Below are 23,041 nucleotides of genomic sequence, written 5' to 3' on the forward strand. Positions count from 1 at the left end.
TACGCGCTCTGAGTAAAAATCCAGTTTTCTCGAGTGATCGCTACAATGCAGGCGCTCTTTCTATCGTCATCGGTCAGAAAACAGAATATTGACTAGCATATAAAATTAATTCAGGCATGTAGACTGCGTCCTGGCTTGACATAGCTGTGCTCGAGTTGCCAGCGCTTCATCGGAATAATTGCATCCGCATAAAACATCGGAACACAAGCCGCGGCCAGCAACAAACGCTAAAACCACGCAAAATCAAGCGAAACCGGAAGTTTCCAGGGGTGGTTTTTCGATGAACGCACAATGTTGCTAGAGACCGGCAGGCTCTGACGAAACCGTCTATATAAAAAAGGTAATGAGTTCATCGGCCAACTTTCCGCGCTTTATTCCAGGTTAATCATAGTTTTGCTGCACTTGTTTTTTTTTTCTCTTTTTTTTTTTGGACAGAACTGTTTGCGTCCCATTTTTACTCCCTGAAAGTGAAGGACTACAGGCAGTCTACATACAGAGAGAAGCAAATCATGGCTTCATTCTCGCTTATTGTTCTTGCTGTTGATTTATTGTGAAGCACGTTGTCCTTTGACTCAAACAACGGGGAGGAGGGGGGAATGGCACAGCAACAAACCCCCCTCCTCCCAGCCCCCCAATGGGAAGCCTTGCGTTCGCCTATATATATATTCAAACGGACCCTCATTCACCTCGCGTACGTTTCTCGCCCGCGGCGGGGCATGTTCAGGTGGCGCTTAGGTATTATAATTCCGTGTCACTTGCACATGATGGTTACAAATATTATCAGTTTTCTGTTCTGTTTCTTACTTCACATTTATATTCGCATGTTGTTATTGAGTCAGCGCGCGTGTTGTGCACCTCCTTTTCCTATAGTCCTCGTCCCTCAGTGCGCTGCTAAAATCACGATGAACGTGAAGCAGGTTGTTCGCATTGTTCACGGGCGCCTTATCATCCAGCATGCGGTTTTGATGCTTGCCATACCCGCGTACCAATGCGCCGGGCTCGGACGCAGATGCTGTGCCAGTTGTCAAGTGATCTTAGAGGGCGTTGGTGAGCTTTGAGCTGGGTGGAGACTGCGCGCTGCGACGTCGCTACAAGCGCCTCAGTATGTCGACAGTGCCGACAGCTGTTTACTTAAGCGCCATAGAAATTGGGCAAACAACACTACTCACCACTGGTCCAGTTCAGCGTCGTGAAATAGAGAAATCGGTTAAAAAACAAACAAACTTAAGAGAAGTAGAAGAGAGCACCTGTTTTGGTTATTTAAGAAATTCGGCTAATCCCACGTACCTGAGAATCGACATTATGCGAAGCATGCGGAGGGAAGGAGCCCGTATTGCAATTTTTTTATTGAGGGACGCGTCATTAAATGACGCTAAATGTATGCACAAATGCTGCACGCACAGACATATGTTGAAGAGTTGTAGATGTTTATATAAGTAGTTGTTTGCACTAGCGCAACGGTGACAACTGGAACATGTGTATTAGACAAACCACAAGTTGATATGAAGCGCTGATGCTCGCGAGGATGCTGGTCCTGGACACTGCTACATATATAATCTTCAGCGCATTGCAACTAACCACAATTGACGTTAACCCGACGTGACGCCTGTATCAAAGGAGTACATACGTAGTGTTTATAAAATTAAGTAGGCAGCACTGCAACCACTATTGACGTTTCACGAAGATTAGTGTCTATTTGAAAAGCATATAGTTCCGAGACCTGGCGTAGCTCGGTGGTAAAATGCTCCATTGCCACGCAGAATGCTGGGGTTCGATTCCAGCTGGGACTCTGACGCTTATTCTGTCCATTCGTCGGGTCGATGCTACCAATGTCTTGTATTTCTTAACGCTCGCACGTTAAAATTGCCCATGTGTGTTCTCGTCGTTCCTAAGTAGATGCTAAGTGTCAATCACATGTGGCGCATGCCCGCATACCAGCGGCACATACCCGCCTGTGGGTACGTGCCACTGCCTGGCGGGAAGTGTTTGACGACGTACGCGACGGGATTGTGGCATTATTCATGTCTTGACCAGCGCGTTGTATTCGTCAAACCATCTTACTTTCCAATGCTAATTTTGATTCCCGCCAAGTTAAAGGGGTGACCACGAGAGCACCCAAACATAAGCGGCTAGATAGATAGATAGATAGATAGATAGATAGATAGATAGATAGATAGATAGATAGATAGATAGATAGATAGATAGATAGATAGATAGATAGATAGATAGATAGATAGATAGATAGATAGATAGATAGATACGCTCAATGTCGCCGAAGTTCGCTAAGAAATGCTCCGCATTTAATAAATAAAGGAAAAAGGAGACGCATGATGCTCAAATGAAAAAAAAAAGTTTAAAAAAGCATGTGCTTCATTCAGAAGGGAAATGTCCGTACCTTTGGAATATTAACCGTTTTACACGAATGACATATGCTAGACATATGCAAGATGCTATCTAGGAATTGCACTTGGAGACTGTACCTTTGCTAATGTACGTGTCTATTATTTGCTGCTCAGTGTTGTTAGGTTAACATCCGAATGCAGAGGTAATACTTGGCTCGTACTTCTGCCAATCTCGCGGTGCTGAGGCCCACGCTTGTTTTCAGCTCATATACCTTCGACAGGTATTGTGTAATTAAAAATAATGCCTATATCAATAAAGCTATATTCATGTCGTGCTTCTCACACGAAAAGCTCCATTAGTAATTGTTTTGACGTGGCAATATTTATAACTAGCAATATGACCGCCTTTACAAGATGCGAGAATTACCACCGTCGGTGGCTTCGGCTTACCCATAAAAATACCACCAATTTAAACTTCTAATCAACTGTCAGTGCTTTTTTGTGCCAAAACGAACTCAATGTAAAGTCTCACGTGTTTCGAATTTCCATCCTTTGTCACCGATCTTGTCGTGTTATTGATCCGTCAGTTCCATGTCTGTGACTCTGTTGCCAAGTGCAAAAGCCTCCCTTCTGTCAGCCTGTTTGTGTGTGCACGTTGCTCGGTTCCCAGCAGGCGAGACTTCGACTATCGTCACCGATTCGCAAGGCCGTTGCGTGGAGCCCTGACGCCCGCCAGCCGGTTTATGCAGTCTGGCGAGATACGAAGGCTATCGTACGCGCTTAGGTCACGGTGAGTCGTGTAGTAGTGCTTCTGGTGGCAAGAGGGTAGTTTTGGGTTTCAGCAACCGCACCGTCACAAAGTTTTCATATTTTATGTTTTCTTGTTACACGCGCACACATACGGGCACGAATAAACGCGGCATAAAGACCTTCTTCTTGCCTCTCACCAAAACACGAAGTACCATTAAAAAAAAAACATCACCTGTTTTTGGCGCCAGGTTTTTGTTTTTTATTGGAGATGGGGTATTCAGATACGCGAGAACTTATGTGACATGATTGGAAATTCTTGAGGGGAGGCGAAAAATTTAGGTGGGCTCCCGGCCCATGCCGTAGTCATGATGAGAAAAGAATTAGCCTAAAGCTTCGTCTTTATTGGGTCACCTGCTTCAAACCCTGAAGCCATTGGTATTATTACGTGTTCACATGCCTACTTTCACTGCATTTCCAATCAGAGGAAGTTCTTTTCACTGTATTCACAAACAGGTGTGTGGCCGTGTGTTAGAACATCTGCTTCCCACGCTAACGACCCAGGTTTGATCCCCTCTCGTACCCAAACCACCCTGATTTTGTCCCCGCTTTGACCCGGGATTTTTTATCACCTATTTTATTTACATCGTTCTCGATTCTTCGGTCACGAACAAGATGATAATTTCTCGATCAAAACCAACGACGCCGATGCCAGAAATTTGGCGAAGCGAGCTCTGTAACGCTATCACATTAAAATGCAGGCAGCGGTTCCGAGCGTTTTTTTTTTCTTTTTCATTGCTCTTCGCTTCATCAGGCACAATGAATGATCTCATCAAGACAGGCAGACAGCAACTCAAGTTTTTGTACATGTGCCTGCGAAGGCATATATGGAGTCAGATATACGACACGATGCACACAAGTTTCCCTTTCCCGATGCCTTTATGCGGCGTCAGTGCAGATAACGCGCTAGCTAACACACCATCACTTCACTACCACGTACAAACATCCATAATTTATTCATACTCAGCCACGATTAACCAATAATAATTAACTAACATGAACACCATTCAGCGGAGAGCACACCTTACATCCGGCAGAGCTCGTAGTCACGAGTAAATGCGGCAGACCAGGGAGCAACCGCCAAACATTCTATTGCGTCCACCGTTATCCGTTCAAAAATCGCGGGCAAGGCTGAAAGAGTGAGGGGGATGCATCTTCGTTACTACGGGAACTTTCATGCAGCGGAAGAAAAGCTGCAAACGCTGCACGCCTTCCAAATGCAGAGTGTAAAACACAAAAGTACAGCCGGCGGAGTCTTGGTGGCCGCTGGTGACTACTATGATACTACCACAGAACACCTACCAGTTGACTATCATGTGACTGGGCTTTCAGAGCTGGCGCTACGACGAGCACGCCATCTGGTTGATCGCAGCAAAAGCTATAACTGACAACAGCGCCGCGAAGGGGCTGCAAACAGCAACTGGTTTTACTACTCGCTACCAGAGCCTCCATCTCCGGCGTGGTCTAGTGGCTAGGATATCTGGCTTTCACCCAGAAGGCCCGGGTTCGATTCCCGGCGTCGGAAGTTTGGGTCTCATGGTGTAATGGTTAGCGCTCTGGACTCTGAATCCAGCGATCCGAGTTCAAATCTCGGTGAGACCTAATATTTTTTTCTCTAATGTCCATTTGGTCTCAACTCTTTTTCTGCCTATATTCTACCCTTCTATTATTTTCTTTTCCGCCTGGTTTTGCACACGCTTCCTACCTTACGCCAGGTCTAGTTTATAATCCGAATTGCTATTCAGGAAACAAATTACCCAACTTTCCTAAACGGAATCTCATCTTCGACGACGCGAAACGAAGCCCATTGTGTCCTCACTTTCATCTACACCCGGGCATTTTCTTTGTTTTTCTTTTTTTTTGCATCACCGGTAGCTCTCAATTGTCCTTACCTATTACGCACGTGTGGACATACAAGTTGAAGGAAGCAAAACAGGGTGTTGAAAGCTCAGATATAAAAAACAACGACACAGAAATACCTATGAAAACGTGGTATCAATGGGAAACTGCCGTATTTTCCTGTCTTTTTTCTTTCCTTTATTCATTGTTATATATATATTTAATTAGGTAATTATTTAATTATTTTGTTTATTAGTTCATAATTAATTTCGGGGCATTATTAAAATTTTACTAGGGGACACATTATCGGCATGAGCCGTGTCACCCACACAGTAGGATCTTCAGTACGGGGACATTTAGAGAACATATCAAAGTAAAAAAAAAAAATCCGACTTGCACTAAAAAAAAGGACACAACTACTCGAACCATTTCTTTAATAATCAGGAGGTTAACTGTAAGAGGATGATTAAACGTTCATCGTACGCAAAAGCGAGGAGGCTTGTATCCCACAGAGTGGGTATGTTTCACAGTGTTGACGAATCAATCAATCAATCAATCAATCAATCGTGTTATTTCTACGCCCTAGGTGGGCAGGCAATGCAGCAAGCCTTAGCGCTGTGGCCCGTGTCCGGTCCACCAGACTTTACAGCCTCCCCGAAGCACCGTGGTATCTTCGAAATTTTGCAGTTGCATGAAGCCGATAGGACCAACTGAACGCCGTAATTATTCCCCGGTCATTAAGTGGTGACACATGCTATATTTAGTGCAAAGCACTAAACGGGCCCTGGGCATGCGCTGTGCACGTAGCACGAAGGTAGGATAACCACTGGCTATTAAGGGTAACTGACTGGATTCCAAGAAAAGTCAAACACGGCACGGGGAGACAGCAGAGTAGGTGGGCATATGAGATTAAGAAGCGTGGCAGTTTGGGCAGTTGGCATGACATGACGATTGTTATAGTCGAGCTCAGAACGACGACGAAGGGACAAGGGATGACCAAGCGCTCGTCTTCTTCTTGTCCCTTTGTGGTCGTTCTGAGATCGTGATACAACAATCGTCATCAGATGAAGACGTTTACAAATATGATGTGGCAAAAAAACAAAAGAACACAGGACCGGTTTTTATTTATTTTTAAACTGGCGCCAGTATGCCCTACGGCATGCTAAGTGATCGTTGGAACATTGCCGTGCAGAGGGCGTAGTCAGGCTGCTGCTGCTGCTGATGATGATGATGATGATGATGATGATGATGATGACCATGATGATGATGATGATGATGATGATTATAAAAGGCACGCGCTCACGCAAAAGAGTACTCTCTTCCTCTTGATTTTCGAGTGCCTTGATTATAATATAACTTATTAGAAATAAAGACACAAAATTAAAAGAGAAAAAGAAATAAAAATAGGAGGAAAGAAATAGAAAACCAATGATGAAAACCTACGACTTGGAACGGCTTACGCAAAGCACTTCCTACTTCGTATTCAGCATGCAACATCGTCAGCATGTTGATGCGGTCACGACCACGAGGATATCTGTCAGCTCCTGCTCGACTGTCCGAAACACGACACACACCGAAGGCGACTAGAACAGGAACTCCATGAGTTAGATCCTGAGTGGCCGTTTGCGTTGTATAAAATACTAGGTCCATGGCCATCCAAAGCAAGTAGCAAAGCAATGAAGATGCTGCAACACTTCTTCAACGAAACGAAGATTTGTGACCACTACTGAGCGGACAAAAGTTAAAAGTGAGCGTGGCGACTATGTGTTTGTTCTGCCCATAGGAGAACGTTTGCTCTCACCAATGTAGGACTGCATATATGTATATATGCTTTTTTTTTTCTTTTTCTCTATTTTTAACAATCAAGTGTAAAAGGGTAGCCATCGCCAAGTAACGGTGAAAAAAACTCCATCGTTTATTTTCTGCTTCAATAAAAAAGGCTGCCCAGCTACGTGCTTCCTTCCAGCTTGGCACAACTCGGGAAAGCTGCCGTTATTTATTTATTTATTTATTTATTTATTTATTTATTTATTTATTTATTTATTTATTTATTTATTTTGTCGTATTTACCGATGCAAAGAGCTCGAAAGTAAGGCTTCGAACGACGGACGCGGAAGACTCCACTGGCGGAGTGCAACCCTTAAATATTCTCATCTTTTACTGAATATCTTTTTGTGGAAAACCAATTTCTAATTATAGTGATACGAGAGAGAGAGAGAGAGAGAGATGAACGAAACTGAAATGGGGCGAGGATGAAACTAGCACATGCTCGGTTGGGTAGGAAATACTCGGAGAGGGAAAGATAGAAATGAAAGACAAGACAGAAAGAGAAGAACAAAAATACCAGGAAAGATAACAAATGTACATCATTTAAATTCATCTACATTTTTTTCTCAATGATAATTTACAAAAAGTCAATATTTCTGTTAATTCTTTTCGCCAGTATTGAAAATTAAACATTCCTTTTTTGTTAAGCTACCCGATTCTTGGCCGATCCCCCAGAGTGGGTGTAAGCCACAAGTTTAGGATCTATATCTACATCTACAGTGAATGTGAACACACGCACAACACAAACGCGAGAAAAGAGTTCACAGTCGTTCGTGAAGTCCTGTCGGCATCGGTAAGCGTGATGCAGGGACTTGGCGATGTTGCGCATGTGAGAACCCTTAGGTCCATAGTAGGCACTCGGTCAGCGCAGACAAGACGCATACACACGCTCGACAGGACAACAGGAGACCCGGGTGTAAACTTGTGTCCGTTATCGTGCTCCTCTTTCCCAGGATTTTCAACATGGAGCCGCTATCAGCATATGAAACGCATTGCACTCACTCTTACGGCAGTGCGACAGAGCGAATGAGTGATGCATTCAAAAAAAGAAAAGAAGAATCGGCGCAGTGTGTGTGTACTTCCTGAATGTTCCGTCTTTTTTTTTTTTTTGCACTAGTAAATCCATGTAATCATGAAACAACTCTCCCAAGCGGCAGTTTTAGAGAAAAAAAAAACAGAAAAAAAAGCTGGTATGCGAAACGACTGGCGGGGTTGCGAACTTCCTTCTTCGTAAACAGCTGGGAGCACTGTTCCTCCTTCTGATCCATATTTTCACTGGTCACATACGCTTAAGCGACGGATTATTTTATGGCTATATAATATGACACACGTATGTGGAGTGGGATGGAGTTGCTCTACCTCCTCTCCCCTGTAAGTGGCGTCTCTTCTGTCGAATGCTGGCTATAAAGATTCAATGACGGTTGCATCGATGGCTCGCTCGCAGGGAAAGAGGTGAAGTCATGCACCAACTATCAAGACATGCACCAACTCAAGACATGCGTGGACTAGCCCAAATCAAGACATGCGCCTACCAGCCCAACAGCGAGTTCTTAGCTCGCCCTGGCTAGGAAGATCATTTGGTGATTCTTTTGTCCTGTAGGGGCATAAAAAACTGATAACGATGATAATGAATGGTCGCTCGTGATGATCAAATAATGGTGAATGTTGGTTAAAGTTGAGTGTTCACTTTTGTAACACCAACATAGTCGTAATTAAATCCAAATCTAAGAGATTTTGTATGCTACTAAAAAAGTTACCCAATGTTGTTTCGATCAACGATTACACCAATGCGTCTTGGTACAGCTCAGCGGGTACGATGTCGCACTGCGAAGTGCGGGAACGCGGACTTTAATGACGGCCATGGCGGCCGCGTTCCTATGGAGCCAAAACTCAAGAACACTCTTGTACAGCCGCGGCCACGTCCGTGTAAAGCATGCGAGCCGTCGGTTTTTTTTTTTTTTTTTTCTCTGTGGCTCGAAATCTTGAGGGAGTATCGGGCACTGACGTGGTAAGCCTGACAACTGCATACACCACTGTATTCCTGATACACCACTTCAGAGCCCGAAGGTGCCTCAAGCTTTCGCGCCGCCTGGCGAAACCCGGCTGCTCGCGTGCTCTACACAGGCGTCGCCGCGGCTGTACAGTGAAAATGAGCCCGGCGGAGCTGGCTACGGTATGCCTCATATGCCTCATTATCATATCGTTTCTATGGAACGTAATTCCCTGCAAATCATTATCATCGTAGACACGTAACTAGCTGACCGCTATTGTCTGTTCGCAATGCCAAAACCATGGAAGCTTAGTTAGGGTCCCTTTCGACGCAGTCTGAAGAAGGTCGCGCTGAAGACCGCAAAGAAGACGAAGGCGCTGGAGGTTGTCGTGGTGCGGAGGCAGGCCCACTCTCGCCTACATAACGTGGCATTGTCAGAACAGGCCAACCAAAATAACTCGCCTCAAATAGCCGGCAAAATTTCCGGAAGGAAGCAGTGGGAGACTGTGCTCGCCTGCGAGGATCTGGGGGTGCAACGAGCGCTCCTCGACCAGGCGCAGCGGGCCGCTAAAGCCAGTGGAGCCCTGGAATACGGGCACCACCCACAAGCTCCCCGTACCTTTTTTTCATTTTTTTTTTCAAATAAACATCTTGATATACGGAGGTTGTCGCACGTCGGTGATGTTATGCAGTAAAGAGAGGAGTATCGCATATGTTATGCAGTAAAGAGATGAGTAGCCTTGTAGGTGTGTGTATTGGCTCCCGCTGACATTGACCTTACAGTCTTGCACGTATGGCTTATGCAAACACGGCGCGTAATCTTTTTTTTTTTTTTTGGCATTGCCGCTGTGATCGCACACGGTGCTCTGTTATTGTTCTCGGCACAGTATAAAGGGCGCGATAACCTTCTCTCGGGTGTCTTGCCAAGACGCATTGTCCATGAATTGTCTGATTGATTGATTTGTGGGGTTTAACGTCCCAAAACCATCATTTGATTATGAGAGACGCCGTAGTGGAGGGCTCCGGAAATTTTGACCACCTGGGGTTCTTTAACGTGCACCCAAATCTGAGTACACGGGCCTACAACAATTCCGGTAGAATTGTCTAACAAATACACTATCACTCCCCGATTATCCCGAGACTCATTTTTTTTTTTTCGTCAGTGGCGAAGGTATCGGTAGCAAGCGACAGTATATAATTTACGCTGAGGGCTATTATAATGTATTGTCATGAAGGTCGAGGTTCTTGAACGAGAGTAAAATGACGATATCTTTTGGAACCCTTTTCTTAGACAGTCTACAAATTGGTATAGAGATTATGGCAAGAAGTTGTACAGTTCGAACCGCTATGGTACATGTGCAGTAAATGCTGCGCATACTCATTCCTTCCTTCAATTTCAAAAGTGCCTATGAACTCCTCCACGCCTTAGTAAGTCACACGTTTGTTACACAAATAACAGATAAAACTAAACATATAATCAAAGGAGGCAGCGTGATATAAACCAGAGCTGTATGCAAAAATTGTCTTCGGGGGAGGGGGAGGGGGTCACCTTCTTTATCTAAAGTGGGGACAAGGAGGACTAATGGTCATCTTGCGCTATGTATGCATGGCAAAAAAAGTTTTTTTTTTTTTGGGGGGGGGGGGGGGTGCACGGTCCCGGAGTGCCACTCCTGTCTACGTCCCTAGTATAAGCTATTTCCTGGTTAGTACCTGTGCAACCATACGGCACTGTTAATCTTTTCGTGTCTTACCTTGAACAATTAGCTAACCGAACAGTGGTACCGTGGACATACCTGCATTAAAGCGGATTCGGTGCATTCGACGTTTCGGGATCATATTAATCCACGTCGCGATCTACAAAAATAACAGAAGAATTCGTTTATTAGCCACAGGATGTGGTGTCCATGTGCCTTACGTAATATCGTTTAGAGAGAAATGCAGCAAAAAAAATCAAAAAAAGAAGGCAGGTAAACGGTCAATGCAAGGTATAATGTCCTCGAGATCATAACGCAAGACATTTTCTTGCGTAGCAACTCGTGCATTACCATCAGAGGTCCAAAACAAGCTTGCAAGGCAAATGCCGCGATTGCTCAATCTGTATGGCAACTAGACTCTAGAATAACTGCAGAGTTTTATGCTAGAATACCCTAATGAGCGCGGCAATTGGATGTTCATATAGTCATTTTATTTCGCACGCGTTTAATTCATGGTCTGTTTTCGTGTTTTTATAACGTGTTAATATAGTGCGCTGCACCCAACACGTGTAGAGATGGCTCCCATTTGAACGTACCACACCACTGCCTGATGAACATTGACACTTTAATGAAGTAACTGATCCCTTTTGTTTAATTTCATTCGCTAATTGTATATCCCCTGACTTACGCTAGTACACTTTTGTCTTGTTTTACGCTTAATATTTGGGAGTGGGGGAGGAATGGGACGACAGAAGGGCATATGTAATTAATGATTATAATAAAATTACTTCCCCACGCTAGAGTGACACATCTGTGATTATATGGTAATTTGAGTGAGCTGGTAATTTTGACGACACAATGATTCAACATAACAGACGGCAGGTCGCCAAAGATATTTTCTAAGTTTTTTGTATCATTCCATATCAGCAGGGAAATGAAAGTCGTGTGTAGGCAAGTCCTTGAGTAACATCTGGGGTGGCGCCACGATTTTCTTACGGGGTGGGGAGGGGGGGGAGCACTAACTACAAGTGGGTTTTGTACGAGAGCACAAAGGCGAAAAACTTGTGCCACATATTTGGGCTAGGTTTTCTTTCGGACGGGCAAAGGAGGGCCGGCGAAAATTTCTTTAGATGTGAAGCGTCTTTTTCACTAGCCTGTGTAAAGCTGTCTCTCCGTATCAACGTGCCGCGTGCCGCAGGTGTTGGCGCGGTGCCAAGTAGGTCACACCGCTGCTGCGTGTTGACGTCACGCTCTCCTCGCAGTGCACGCTGACGTCACTCTCTCCATTGCCTGCCGCGCACTTGCCGCGGCGCCCGCAGCTGCCGCCTCGCCCGTTCGCCCACAACACCTGCCTTTGGTGCCACTCGCTACTCCAGCAATTTGTCGGTTAATGCGCAATAAACCTGACGAGAGCCGAAAATACGCGTTGAACCTGGCACATCTGTACGAGTCACCTACAAGACCCATGCCAGCCATCAATCACTCAAAGCGATTCCTCGAGCACTCACCACAGCACCCGCGTTAGCACCGTTCCACCCGCGACGCCACACATGTTCAATGTTGCTGCTTCGCACCCCATCAGGGTTTTTTTTTTTCGGGGAGGGGTGGGGGTGGGGGTGGCTCAAGCCATTCGTGTCCCAGCTGGCACCATCCCTGAGTGATATTGGAATTTGTTATCTGACTAACGCTTGTAAGGGATAATCGTGTCGAAAACGCAAATGGTGCAGCGCATTCGCGCATTTCTGGTCGTACTTTTTTTTCTCGAATGGTTGCGGTTATTCTAGACCATTTAGGTTTATTCAGAAAGTGGGGTATTTTGTTTGAATGTGTCAGGAAGTGTCAAGCACATGTTAAAATAAGCTTGTGGCGACACGTGGCAGGTGAAGAAACGTCGCACGAAGAAAGCTTCCTGCCAGCAAACGTTTTCCCAAGATTCTTTTTTTCTTTTTCCTAATTTATTTGAGAGGGGGTGGGTAAGAATGAGTGGTGTTATTGTATTCAGTGTGGATGAAGGCTGAGAGAATCGGGGAAGCCGTTGGTATTTGTCCTATTAATTCAAGTTTTTCCGCCTCGGGGTAGAGTTCGTTTGCAAAGGTGACAGGGGCCTCATTATCAGGGCATTTTCATATAAAAAAATCAGTATTCTCAAAAAAGAGAAAAAAAACATGACGTATTCGCATACGCTAATATTGTCACGGGCTAAGTAGATGCCTGAGGATGACGACGACGAAGTGCTGAACGGGAACGTGCTCGGACTGCAGCAGCGTCGTACGCATTAGCTCGCCAGTATATTCGCCAGTACACATTTGTTCATCAGTGTATACTTTATTCCCCGTAACATCATTGGTGGAAGGTGCGGGGTACCACTCGCTATACAGCCCAACGAGCTGGATCTTCGCAGCGGACGGCGCATCGCAGCTACCACGATGACTGACCAGGCTACTCAATGTCAACAAGATCCGTCAGCCCCGCAGCCGATCGTTGTGGTGCAACCTCGTGACCCAGGTCCATTCAAGGGCACAAGTGGCATAGACGTCGATGACTGGCTGGTTCAATATGAGCGCGTCAGCAGCAGCAACCATTGGGGTCCAACGCTTATGTTGGCGAACATCATCTTCTACTTGCATGGCACGGCAAAACTCTGGTACGAGACACATCAAGAAGAGTTGACTAGCTGGGACGTCTGTAAGCAGAAATTGCGCTATCTATTTGGGAAACCCATCGGACGTCAAGTGGCCGCAAAGAAAGAGCTTGCGACTCGTGCCCAGACATCCACGGAGCCGTACATCGCGTACATCCAGGACGTGTTGGCTTTGTGCCGCAAGGTCGACAAGGACATGCTCGACGAGGACAAAGTCGGACACATCCTGAAAGGAATTGCGGATGACGCCTTCAATTTTCTCCTGTGCAAGGACTGCTCGACGGTGGAGTCGGTCATCGAAGCATGTCGTCGCTTCGAACAGGCAAAAAGTAGGCGCATAGTTCACCGATTTGACCGCCTTCCCAACACGGCGGCTACGTCCTCTTGCGAAGATTTGCCCACACTACACTAACCACCAGCGCCAGAAAACGTCACCAGAATAGTCCGTCGGGAACTCGAGGCCATGGCTCCCGCTATGTCTAGCGTCAGCGCGCCAGGACACAACCTCGGTGCTGTTTCAATGATACAGGCCGTGGTTCGCCAAGAGATCGCGAATATGGGCATTTCGCCACCTCATCAAAATGCCTCTGCTACTTCCAGCTCGGCTCCAGTCGTTGCGGCTGCCACTCCGAACCGCACGTTCGCGCCACGACGAAACCCAGCTGAATGGCGCACTCATGATGATCGGCCCATATGTTTTACGTGCCATCGGATAGGACACATCGCTCGCCATTGCCGCAGCCGGTGGACCTCATCACCTCGACCGAGCTTCTATGATTGGCAGCCTCGCTCTGAACGTGCACCTTATGCCCCGTCCTACCGTGCTGAGACAGGTGCAGAGTATAATCCAGAACGTCGGACCAGCCGCTCGCCATCGCCCGTGCGTCGTCAGTCCCGCTCGCCCCAACCCCGCCGTTCTCGGTCTCCTTACGACCGTCGCTCGGAAAACTAGCCGGTGCAGCCCCCGGAGGCGACGCTGCATACACGACTTGGACTGCAAATCCTCTGATTACTCCCGACCAGCGGTGCAACCTCCTTACAATTCTCGTTGATGATTTACCTATAACGGCTCTTATTGATACCGGTGCACAAATATCTGTGATGAGCTCAGACCTCCGCTGCCGCCTCAAAAAAGTTCTGACGCCTGCGATTGCACCTACCGTTCGTACCGCGGATGGGAGTATTCCTGCTGTGCTTGGAATGTGCACTGCGCGATTAACAATTTCTAAGCATCAAACTTCAGTTCTGTTCGCTGTACTGGAAAATTGCCCTCATGACCTAATCCTTGGACTCGACTTTCTGACTTCACACGCTGCGCTCATTGACTGTTCCAAAGGTCTTCTTCAGCTCGAACTACCATCCTTTTCGGAGACCGTCTCTACCAGCCCACCTCGTCTACGCTCTGTCGATTTCCTTAGACTTCCGCCGCAAGCCGCAGTCCAAGTCCAACTCTCGCCATATCCTGCAGTACCCGATGGTGATTATGTTGCTGCCCCGATTTCTGACGTCGCCATGACACGCAATGTTGCACTCCCCAACACGGTGGTTACCGTTAAGGACAACCGAACTTCGTTTCCCGTCCTCAATTTCGGCCTCTCAGCGCAAGTTATTCCTCGCGGCATGTCACTTGCGCATCTTACACCACTGGTCGACCACACAGTTTCCGCTCTAACCACCAATTCGCCACCCGATTTTTCATCAACGTCGTTCTCGTCACGTTCCTGTTCCGACCTTTTCAAGCCAATGCTATCTGACAAGCTCACCTCTGAACAAGTCTCTGCTTTCTGCCGTGTGCTTGCTCCTTATCAGGACATCTTTGACTTCGGTGACCGTAATTTGGGCCAGACATCTGTAGTAACCCATCGCATCGACACCGGTGACGCTCGACCCATTCGCCGACGACCCTACCGTGTGTCAGCCCCGGAGCGTGCTATTATACAGCGAGAAGTCGATAAAATGCTTGATAAGGGCATCATCGAACCCTCATCTAGTCCCTGGTCCTCACCCGTTGTACTTGTTAAAAAGAAGGACAATAGCTGGAGATTCTGTGTTGATTACCGCCATCTCAACCATATTACCAAGAAAGATGTCTATCCCCTACCGCGCATAGATGATGCACTCGATTGCTTGCACGGTGCCAAATATTTCTCTTCAATAGACCTTCGCACAGGCTACTGGCAGATCGCTGTGGACGACAAAGACAGAGAGAAGACGGCCTTCGTGACTCCTGATGGTCTTTATCAGTTCAAGATGATGCCTTTTGGATTATGCAATGCCCCCGCGACATTTGAGCGCATGATGGACTCTCTCCTTCGAGGCATGAAGTGGACCATCTGCCTCTGCTATCTTGACGACGTTATTGTTTTTTCGACTACTTTTGACGACCATCTTACCCGTCTGTCCGCAGTGCTTGATGTTTTTCGACGTGCCAACTTGCAACTTAACTCGTCCAAATGCCGCTTTGGGCAACGCCAAATTTGCGTACTCGGCCATCTTGTTAACGCTGCGGGCGTTCAACCAGACCCTGCGAAAGTCCGAGCAGTTCGCGACTTCCCCACACCCCGCTCAGTCAAGGACGTCCGAAGTTTTCTGGGACTGTGCTCCTATTTCCGTCGTTTTGTCGAGAATTTCGCTGAAGTAGCCCGTCCTCTAACCTGCCTCCTCAAAACGGATGTCGCATTCACCTGGGGCCAACAGCAAGCAAACGCCTTCTCGTCGCTCGTCGACATTCTCACCAATCCACCAGTCCTAGCACACTTCGACCCATCCGCTGCTACGGAGCTTCGTACTGACGCCAGTGGCCACGGCATAGGCGCAGTGCTCGCGCAGCGGCAACAAGGAATGCACCGCGTCGTCGCGTATGCAAGCCGTCTGTTGTCGCGCTCGGAACAAAATTATTCCATCACAGAACGCGAGTGCTTAGCTCTCGTCTGGGTCATTGCGAAATTCCGACCGTACCTGTATGGCCGACCATTCTCAGTTATTACGGACCACCATGCGCTTTGCTGGCTCTCCTCACTCAAGGACCCTACGGGACGCCTTGGTCGCTGGGCGCTGCGCTTACAAGAGTACACTTTTTCCGTATCCTATAAATCCGGACAACTTCACAAGGATGCCGACTGCTTGTCCCGTTACCCAGTCGATCCCCCTGACACGAGGGAAGATGAGCAAGCGGCCCTCGTACTTTCAATTACCGGCTTCACCGACATAGCTGCTGAACAACGCCGCGACCCCTCTTTGCGTGCTATTATCAATGGTCTGCACTCTCCCCACCCTGACCACTCCTTACAACTGTTCGTTCTTCACAACGACATTTTGCACCGCTACAACACCCGCCCTGATGGTGCTGAGCTTTTACTCGTTGTTCCTGTGCATCTTCGCTCAGACGTTTTGGCCCAGCTGCATGATGCCCCCTCCGCTGGACACCTAGGGGTGTCACGCACGTATGACCGCATTCGCCGCCGATTCTTTTGGCCTGGCCTCTACCGTTCTGTGCGACAGTACGTTGCGGCATGCGACCTCTGCCAGCGCCGCAAGACACCTGCTCTGAGACCTGCTGGTACCCTCCAGCCCATTGAAGTACCAGATGAGCCATTTTTCCGAGTCGGCCTCGATCTTCTAGGACCCTTTCCCGTGTCGGCCACCGGTAATAAGTGGATTGCTATTGCTACCGACTACGCAACGCGGTATGCCGTTACACGCGCCCTCCCCACCAGCTGCGCTACTGATGTAGCCGATTTCCTTCTTCATGACATCATTCTGCGTCATGGTGCTCCTCGTCAGTTGATCACCGACCGCGGCAGCTGTTTTCTATCTAAAGTAGTCGACGAGCTCCTGCGATCCTGCTCTACCCACCACAAGTTCACTACAGCGTACCATCCGCAAACCAATGGCCTCACGGAACGCCTCAATCGTACCTTGACGAATATGTTAGCGATGTACGTTTCCAAGGATCACAAAGATTGGGACATCCACTTACCTTTCGTTACCTTCGCATACAACAGTTCACGTCATGATACAGCTGGATTTTCCCCTTTTTACCTACTGTTCGGTTATGACCCGCCTTTGCCCATGGACACAATGCTCCAATCTGACGCCGCCTCCTCGACTGCTTATGCTCGTGATGCCTTGGCCCGAGCTGACATCGCCCGCCAAGTCGCCCGGAATCGTTTATGTGCCTCGCAGCTTAACCAAAAGAGTGCTTACGATCGCCGGCACCGCGACGTACAGTACTCTCCGGGGTCACTCGTCTTGCTGTGGTTACCATCACGTCGTGTTGGTCTCAGCGAAAAACTGATGTCCCGTTACGTTGGCCCCTACCGCGTCATACGCAAGGTCACCAGCGTGACCTATGAGATAGCTCCACTCCATACCACGTCAGTACCAGCTTCAGTCCCGACCGATATAGTGCACGTCTCACAGCTTAAGCCATACTTCTCACGCCCCGAGAATTGATCGCACCGGGACGGTGCTTCTGCCGCCGGCGGGTAATGTCACGGGCTAAGTAGATGCCTGAGGATGACGACGACGAAGTGCTGAACGGGAACGTGCTCGGACTGCAGCAGCGTCGTACGCATTAGCTCGCCAGTATATTCGCCAGTACACATTTGTTCATCAGTGTATACTTTATTCCCCGTAACATCATGACTTCATAATTTTTCAAACATATTTATGTAACTGTCCGCAAACCATGATGTGATTATGAGAAATTCTGTAGTGGAGGGTTCCAGAAATTTCGACCGCCCAGTGTCCTTAAAGGTTCACCTATGAACGTAACTATACTCGGCGACAGCTTTTTTTGACATTGGAGCGAAGGCTACGGAGGTGGGGCCTCCGCACATTTGTGTTACTACGCAAGTAGTCCGGCACCTTGCAGCCGATTTCGGTTCCAGTTTCGGCTTTCGCTTGCTCGCTGCGCTAGTGTGTTTAGCAAAATGTATGCATGCAAAATGGGAACGTCAGAGTTAAACTTTGATGAGAGTGCATACATGCAGCTATTTACTGTGCTGTTTATATACTGGTACATATACAATTTTCCGTTGTTCAGAACGTTTTCCCAGCATTATTCAGCCTTTATAACAGTGAAGTTTAGGTTCCGTGTTCAGCCCAGTATATACGGGTACGCGACACACGTGATCGAATGTTAACGTTTACGGTATTGAGCCCTGGTACAGGCGAAATGGAAGGCCGGTTGCGGCATGATCCGACCACGGGCCTGTCTTGTTTCAGTTTTGCTGTATTCGGTTTACGCCCTCGAAGGCTGCCAGCAATGATCGGCGCAGACTGCGCCTCAGTGTTCGAGAAGACTCACAATTGTTGTAGATCGTTGTTAAGATTGCGCGCAAGACGCGAACAGTGAAGCTTATTTCAGAGCTTGCGCGGCCACCAGTGATAAGGCTGGAAAGTTCGATACGTGATGTATAAATGACGGCACGTCCCAACGATGAGCAGCTTTTCCACGGCCGATGCTGTGCTCGCCGCTGCAAGAGCGAACAGCAGACGCAGCCGGCGTGCGGAAAACGTCCAAGAAATAAAAAAGAAAAGAAAATAGGGCGCACGATAACTTCTTTTCCATGAACAGCGTCCCATACTTGTTCTATCCTTATAATGAAGAAAGTTTTGTTTATTCGGGCCAAGTAGCTATTAGAATCAGAAAATAAAATAGGTACTATATCCTGGCGCGCGCTCATGCAGGCGGTTCGGCTCTATAGCTTCCACAGTGCTGTCAAGAAAAGCTGTCGCCGAGTATACACGGGCCTCTGTCATTTCGCCTTCACCGAATTGCGGTCTCCGCGAACTGTATTCGATCCTGCGACCTTCAAGTCATCAGTATTAGTCAAACAAGTTGCTTGCAATTTACTGCAGCAAAAAATATTATTTTTCATCGCTTAATTTGTTTCGTTTCCTCTAGTGTATACCGCGAGGCAGCGTAATATGCACCTTGCTTATCTACATCAATTGTCTGACAACTTATCATCTTGTATGCATATGTTTGCTGACGTATGTTTATCGCAAGTGGAATGTGATCGTACTTCGCACAATAGAACGGCGCTGTCAAACCGCCCTCTCTGATATTGAGGAAGGTCACATCGACACCGTGACCTCGTTCTCAGCATTGGAACACCACGCTCAGTGGGTCATCACTGCAGATAATGATGCCCAGGGGCGTATAGCCAGAAACTTCTTCGGGGAAGGGGGTGGGTTGCACCTCCGTGATCTGAAGTGGGGGCCGGGCAAGCCCCCACTTCACGTAAGTGTACGTGTGCGTGTTTGATACTGCGTTTGAGTGTGGCATGAGATGATTGATAGCACACCAAGGAATGTGGTGAGTAATGACTGATAAAAAACGCACTAAAATAAGCATGCCATGGTCTACGAAAACGATTAACAGGCCTCGTCGTCATTAAGCGCATGCACTTTGATTATCGATGAAAACAAGCAATGCCTACAAAATCACGCAACTAGCGCCGCGTGAGACATCGGGTGACCACCTGACCGCACGTGCACGAAAGAGGGCATCCTCGTTAAAGTGCGTGGACCGCACCATAAGCGTGCGCCGTTGGCGAGGGTTTGTGGCAGCGCCTGCTCTCTGTATTGTCAACACGGTAGGTCTGTAGGCGCTCGCTCGCTGAAAACCGGTCGTGTGTCAATGTATGGGGTTGGCTTTACGACACCCCCCTTCTTGCCTACGCATTATTACTGCAATATTTCATGTTGCATTGCGAAGCATGTATACAGGACGCATGTGTTTGTAATGCATGAAAGCCACTTTCACTCCATTTCCAAGCAGATGAAGTTCTTTTCACTGTATTCACAAGCCGGCGTGTTGACAACAAAATTTTTGCAAAGGTACTTTCAAACAGACTTCAATTTGCAATGTCAATGCTTATCGGTGCCCATAAGACGTGCGGTATAAAAGGTTGCTCAATACAAATATACACATCGCTCGTACAGTATTGGAACATTGTTCACACTTATATGAACAACTGGCTATACAACAAGTAGTTTTAGCGAAAGCCTTTGATCAGGTTCGTCATTATTTTCTATTTTCTCTTCTCGAACATGTCACTATATCTAAAGGTGTGAAACTATGCTACAATGAATGTTCCATTCGTTTAATTGTTAATGGCTATCTTTCGAAACCCGTCTTTCTTAACTCGTCTGTGAAACAGGGCTGTCCGTCGTTGCCAATGCTTTTCGCTCTTTACTTGGAGCCACTGTGCTTAAATGTAATTCGATCTAGTAACATCCGCGGTTTCAGTGCTTATGGAAATGAGATAAATGTATTGGCGTATGCGGATGACCTAGGGTTCTTTTGCACAGATCTTTCTAGTATAATAATGGTGGTGTCAACAATGGGAGAATTCGGAAAATTTTCAGGGGCACGAATAAACTTTGCTAAAAGCTTGAGACTGTGGTTTGGCCCATGGACATATAAACCAACCCATTTTCAGGGCACAGAATGGTCTTGTGTTCCGCCAAAATACATAGGCGTTCGATTAAATGCATATCGATCAAGTGCACATTATTGGAAAGAACGTGTACCAACCCTGAAGCGCTATGCCCAGACATTTATTCCCCATAACCTCTCTATCTTTGGCAGAGCTAAAGCATGCCACCTGTTTCTGGCAACAAAAATGTTTTACGTTCTGCAAATAATTTGTTGTTCGAGGGTTTACATGCAGATATTTCACCGTATATTTGCTTCCTTTATTTGCTCATCAACCTATGAACAGATGATGGTGGTGGTGAAAAACATTTATTTACAAAAGAGAGGTGTAGGACCTCTGTAGAGGCCCCTACAGACTAGGTGGAGTCTCTATTCCGGGACCCCATTGGTTAAAGCCGCCGTCTTGGCTCTCTGGACCAAGGCCTGCTGGGCCTGAAGGTCTGAGCAGCCGAGCAGGGCCGCCTCCCAGTCCTCTCGCCTAGGGTTTGGGTTAGGAGTAATGGCTGCGTTAGCTTGGCAGGCCCACACCATGTGGTAGGTGTCTGCCACCTCCCCACAGTGCTGGCACTGTCCTGTGACCGTAGGGTCGAAATGTTTGACTATGGCAGGACATAGCAATGTATTCGTCTGGAGGCGAAGCAAAATGCGCTCCTCTGCTTTCTTCAACCCCCGTGCGGGGGGAGGGTAGCGGCGATGACTTTCCCGATAATAATAAAGAATTTCCTTATATCGGAGGAGAGGGTAACCCTCCTCATCGGTCTCCATCGGCACAACAAGTGGGATGACACGGACAAATTGACTAACGTCATCTTTTACCTCACTGACGTGGCCGAAATGTGGTATAACAACCACAAAAACGACATTACGACGTGGTCCATCTTTAAAACGTTGTTTGCGGACGTTTTTGGCCGACCCGCTGTCCGCAAGTCCAGAGCCGAACAACGCTTGCGGACTCGCGCACAAAAGCCAACGGAATCTTTCACCAGCTATATCGAAGACATTATTGCTCTTTGCAACCGTGTGAACGCCACCATGCCCGAGTCGGAGAAGATTCAACACATTCTCAAAGGGATAAATGACGGTGCATATCAGCTGCTCCTGGCCCGTAATCCTGCCACCGTTGCGGAACTTGTCACTTTGTGTCAAAGTTTCGACGAATTGAGCAAGCAGCGCGCCCTGACTCGGCCATTTTCCTCACACGCCGACTCGCTCTCCAGTCTCACTTCCGTTCCCGACCACTCACCAACCCTGCAAGAGATTAAAGACTTCGTGCGTGAAGAAGTAGCTCGGCAACTGTCGTTGATTCCCTTCACGCAGCAGCCACCGTCCTCTCGTCTGCCCTCACCACTCCGCGACGTTATTGCCGAAGAGGTAGCTCAGGCTGTTCCCGCCGCTGCCCACCAGCAGCCTGTGGCCATGCCTGTTGCCCATGCGCCGGTTATGCAGCCCGTGGCCGCGCCTCTAACGTATGCCCAGGTGGTACGCAGCAGACCCCGCCAGCAGCATTTGCCACCCATGTCTTCAGTTGCTCCCCACTCCGCCCCTTTTTCGACACCTTGGGCCGCACCACGAGTCAGCAATTCCTGGCGCACTCCTGACAATCGACCGATCTGCTACGCCTGCGGTACTCCAGGACACGTGGCACGATATTGTCGCCGTCGCTTCCAACCACTCCACGACGCTACTCGGCCGTTACCGTATGACCCACAGCCCATGCACATACCTGCTCCTTATCCATCACCGCAGTATGGATACACTAACCTTCCTGAGTCTCGGTCACCCCAGCCCTCACCTCAGACTCACTCTCCCCGCTCCCCATCTCCTCGCAGGCGATCACTGCCCCAAATGCGTCCTAGACCCGCTTCCTCCAACCGGGAAAACTGAACGCCGCAGTTCCAGAGGCAAGAACTGCGCCGTCGTCGAAATGCTCAAGCCCTCGCACTTCACCAGCTAACGTCGTCGCCATATCTGTCGATGGTGTTTCTACCTTTGCCCTCGTCGACACAGGTGCTGTCGTTTCTGTTATAGCCGCCCAGCTCTGCCGCTCCCTACGCAAAGTGACCACGCCGCTCTCTGGACTATCGCTTCGTACAGCTAGCGCACAACAAGTTCGACCTCTCGGCACCTGTACGGCCCGCATATTCATACAAGGCTCTATGTACGTTGTCGAGTTCATCGTCCTTTCGGTGTGCTCGCATGACATTATCCTCGGGTGGGACTTTCTGTCAAATCATCATGCCATCATCGACTGCGCACGCGCTGAAGTTCAATTTTCGCACCTGTGTGACGAACCTTTGCACGAAACCCTTGAGTGGTCGCCAAAACTTGTCGTGCGTGAGGACACTGAAATTCCGCCAGCCTCTCTTGCCGTTGTCCCGGTATGCTGCGATGACTATAACGATGCTACGGTAATGTTTACACCTTCCCACATTTTCATGAGCCGCCGAGCCG

At 47.9% G+C, this 23,041-nt stretch overlaps 1 protein-coding gene and 2 non-coding genes across 4 annotated transcripts in view; 2 read left to right on the forward strand and 1 right to left on the reverse strand.

Moving 5' to 3' along the window:
• LOC119186718 (uncharacterized) overlaps positions 1–3,036 on the reverse strand; it is a 36,303-nt gene extending 33,267 nt beyond the window's left edge. For both annotated transcript variants that reach the window (XM_075889924.1, XM_075889916.1), the window contains exon 1: positions 2,875–3,036. The gene's annotated coding sequence lies outside the window, so the exon portion shown is untranslated. The remainder of the gene's footprint in view (positions 1–2,874) is intronic.
• Positions 3,037–4,602: 1,566 nt separating this feature from the next.
• On the forward strand, positions 4,603–4,674 carry TRNAE-UUC (transfer RNA glutamic acid (anticodon UUC)). Its single transcript has one exon. It is a non-coding gene; the product is annotated as a tRNA-Glu (tRNA).
• A 5-nt stretch (positions 4,675–4,679) lies between these two features.
• On the forward strand, positions 4,680–4,751 carry TRNAQ-CUG (transfer RNA glutamine (anticodon CUG)). The gene has a single exon. It is a non-coding gene; the product is annotated as a tRNA-Gln (tRNA).
• The last annotated feature ends 18,290 nt before the right edge of the window (positions 4,752–23,041 follow it).

Source organism: Rhipicephalus microplus, chromosome 3 (genome assembly GCF_043290135.1).
Source record: "Rhipicephalus microplus isolate Deutch F79 chromosome 3, USDA_Rmic, whole genome shotgun sequence".
Lineage (NCBI taxonomy): Eukaryota > Metazoa > Arthropoda > Arachnida > Ixodida > Ixodidae > Rhipicephalus > Rhipicephalus microplus.